We start from the raw sequence: 4,457 nt of genomic DNA on the forward strand, positions 1-4,457 counted from the left end.
ATAGTACATATTATACTATATGTATATTCTACATATTATATGTATTACTATTTATATATAATATATACTACATATTATATATTACTATTTTATATGTTATATACTACATATTACATAGATTACTATTTATATATAGTATGTGCTACATATGTTACATATACTATATGTGATATATATACTATATATTATATATGCACTATATATTCCATTATACATACTCTATGTTACATGTATATATTATGTGTATATATTATAAAATATATAAATCTTAAATGGTTTTATGTATAAAACGCATAAAGCACTTTAGAAACATTAAAGAGCTTATGTTAGCCATGATGATGATGATGATAACTGTAAGCTCCTTGAGGGCAGGAACTGGTTTTACCTTCCTTTTATATCACAATGCATGGTACCCAGTAGTCTTAATAAATATTGATTGATTGATTGATTGGTGATGTTTTCCTCTCTTCATTTTAGGCTGGAGGAATCAGGCCAAGAGAGAAGTGATGACTTGAGCAAGGTTACAGAGGCAGTAAATATAAAAGACAGAATTTAAGACCAGAGTTGCTGACTACAAATTCCATATTCTTCCTACTGATTCTTGGAGCTTATTGGGGGGTTTTGGGGGGAGATATGTTGAAGAAAGAGGGTATTTGTGTATTTAATCTATGATTTTCCTTAAGCGCGTATCTGACCAAGTCATTCCCCCCCCTCAATAAAATTCAGTGCCTTTCTATTGACTATAGGATAATATTTAAATTCCTCTGTTTAAAACCCCTTATCATCTTGGCCCAACCTATCTTTACAGACTCCCCTCCTGGAATGCTGTAATCCAACCATCTAGCCTTCTCTATGTTCCTCACACTAGGTATTCCATCTCCCATTTCCCTGAGGCTCTATTTTTAGTGCCCAGAATATACTCACTCAACATATGGCTCAAGCATCACCTTCTACAAAACCATCACTGATCCCCACAATTGCTAGTGGCCTCCTTCCAAACTACCCTATACTTTGTATTTCTTTGTGTTTATTCTCTTTATATTTCTTCCATATTGCTGTTCCTCTCATTAAAAGATAAGTTTCTTGGGAGTAGGGAGGTTCATACTATTTATTTGCTCTCAGACCTGGCTCTGGATAGGTACTTAACAAATACTTCACTGACTCATGTTAAGGAAATATCATCTTCAAAGACTGGGCAACAGCTCTTCCGATGATTATTCCTAAACATTTGGCTGTTTTCCCACCTATTGTAGGATGCTCCAATGAAGGCTTTCTATTGGCAATTGATTAGTTGATTGGGTTGTCTTGAACATTTCAGATACCCTTTAAAAAATAACTCTTCTATCTTATAATTAATACTGTGTATCAAGTCCACGGTACAAGGACAGTAAGGGCTAGGTAATGGGAGTGAAGTGACTTGCCCAGGGTCACCCAGCTAGGAAGTATTGAAGGTCAGATTTGAGCCCAAGACCTTTCATCTCTAGATCTGGCTTTAAATTTTCAATTGTTATAGGAAATATGCTCAAATCCTCTCTTTCTCTATAACACACATCCACTGAGCCACCAAACTGGCCCTGAGCAGATACCTCTTCATTTTTGTCCTCATATCTAAGTGGCCAAGTGGATAAAGTTTTGGACTTAGAGTCAGTGAGCCTGTAGTAAAAATCTTGCCTTGGACACTTCCGACTTCCATGATCTTGGGCAAGTCATTTAACTTCTTGAAGCCTCCGTTTCCTAATATGTAAAATAAGAATAATAATAACATCTTCCTTATAGAGTTATTTTAATGATTAAGTGAGATAATATGGAAAGCATTTTGCTAACCTTTAAAATCCTATATGAATGCTGCTACTATCATCCTTGTGTCCTCAGCCTCTAGCACAATGTATAATATAGGCTCCTTGATTGTTTATTGATTTTAAGCCACAATGTTTTAACTGTCAGTTAATACAATGACTATTCAATAAAAGCAATTACTTTAGTTTAGGTCATTTTTCTAAGTACTAAGTTTGGAAACTTGTCTTGGAATTACAGGACACTTGGTGGGCCTGGAACTGTTTCATTTTTATGCTTATCTTATCTTATTTATTTATTTATTTCATTTATTTTTATCTATTCATTCATTTATTTGTTTCTTTGTTTATTTATTTGGCTTATTTTATGTATATCTTATGCCCAGAGCATGGCACAGTTTTTTGCACATAGTAAGTCATTAATACATGCTTATTTATTCACTATTTATCCATCGATTCCCCGTATAAACAGGAGAGACCCTTATTGTTGGCTGTCAGATGAAGAGGGTACGAAGGTTCAAAGTCCAAGGCACCCACTTTACAATCTGTGCAAAGCTCGCCCTCCAAGTTTAAGTGACAGATGAAACTCATTGGGTGAAACCTTTGCTAGTTGGTATTTACTCTCACTGAGAGATATCATATCTATTTTCAACAGTTTGGCAATCTTTAAACACTGTTGAGAAGGAGAAGAAAGAACAGTTTCAATAGATTTGTTGGCCAACTTATCTTTGCCTTTCATTCATCTAAAATGGCGCTGGCAAAATTAAGCGGCCATGTACCTCCATGGATCTCCAATACATTCTGGAAAATAGAGTTGTCAGATGTGAGGGAGGAGGAGGGAAAATTAAGATACAGCAATAATCTGAAGATCCCCTCAAAAAATCTAAAGGTGCTCTTTCATCTTTACTCTATGTTAATATTTGCTAAGTACCTACACCTGAGAAATGTCAATACAATGGGTCTTAAGTGGCCCTTCTGATAAGATGCCTGACTTGTAGAATCAATAGAACCACTATGGCATACAGTGCCTAATAGGGTCTCCTAAGTCATTCCCAGGTGGAATTTCAAGGTGAGGACTAAAGGAACCCCAGCAGATGCTTCTGCACCTACCACTTTCAAACCATGACGTGGGAAAAAAATTTTTTTAAATGACTCAATTTCAACTTTGGTCCTTTCTTGTCCCTTCTATTTATCAAGAAGCTTTACTTGAACAGGGGAACTCCCTGCATCAACAGAGATTACAATGTGATCAGAGGTTTAGGAGATAAAGTAGGGAAGTCTCCAGTTTTCAAAGAAGATTGATCCAAGGTCACACCGCAAATAAGTAGTATTTGAACCCTTGCTCTCTAGACTCCAAATATCACATGCAGCTTATCTAATATATTATAGTACCTTTTAATTCTCTATTATAGAAAGAAATTAGATTACTGTTACTAGGAGTGATTGATCTGACCCTCTTTCAGGGAAAGCACTGCTAAAAAGATGAAGAGCTCTCTGAGACTTTCTTCTCCTGTCCCCAGAAGCTATTGAAGCCCTGGGTGGTCTTTCATATCAATATTTTCCAGATTCCAATCTTCCTGAAGCATCTACTCATCTCTCCCTAGACTCTCTTTCTCCCCAACCCCAACCCTCAGATAACTTCTTCCTATAAGATTTAAGGCATTTATATGTTATGAGTCAGCCTGATATAGCTGAGGTAGAGCTGGTCTGGATTCAAGTTCTACCTTCATTTCATGCTACTTTCAAGACCTTGGGCAAGTCATTTAACCCTTTAACATCCATGATGTCAAGGTCTCCACATTTGTTCAGGTTCACTCTTCCAACTGCCCGGACTATTGCCATATGCTTCTTAGGTCACTGCATCTCCAATCTCCCCTTTATCTTTCATGTATGCTTTCCTGGTGATTTCACTCTTCTAAACAAATTTTGCCACACTTTCCTAGTGTCTCCTGAGTGAAATAGCCTCCCATGACCTAGACCACCTTCCCTTTCTAGCTTCCTCTCTAGCTTTTGGACCCTTGGGAAGCAATACTACCTCTCCTTCACTGCGCCAGCCGAATTGGAAAACTCTCTACTCCCAGAACATGTTCAATTCCTTCATGGTAGCTAAGTGTCATGGTAGATAGAGCATTGGACACGAGGTCAGGAAGACCTAAATTCAGATTTTGCCGCTGACACTTAATAGCCCTGCGACTCCAGGCGAGTCATTTAGTCCCTCTCAGCCTGAGTTTCCTCTGGTTCTAAAAGGAAGAAATTAGACTAGTGGCCTCCAAGGACCTTTAAATCTCTATATCCCATGATCCTATGAAAATGGCTTCTTTGACCAAAATAGAGTATCCTAAAGGGATAGAAGTCCAAAGTACACCTTGGGATATTTAAAGTATATGTGAAAGAATTTCATCATAGAGTAAGAACAAAACAACAACATTAATAGTAATAATAGTAATAGTAATAAGTACTTTACTGTCTTATTTGAGTCATATAACAGCCTTGTTATATATGTGTGTGTGTGTGTGTGTGTGTGTGTGTGTGTGTGTGTGTATGGCTGTCCCCATTTTACAGAAGGAGAAACTGAGGTGGGAAGTTAAGTGATTTGACATAGTCAACAGCTGAAAGTAACAGAAAAAAAAAGATTTCAACTTAGACAAAAATCATTAATTCCAC

Source organism: Gracilinanus agilis, chromosome 6, assembly GCF_016433145.1.
Source record: "Gracilinanus agilis isolate LMUSP501 chromosome 6, AgileGrace, whole genome shotgun sequence".
In the NCBI taxonomy this organism is placed as follows: Eukaryota; Metazoa; Chordata; class Mammalia; order Didelphimorphia; family Didelphidae; genus Gracilinanus; species Gracilinanus agilis.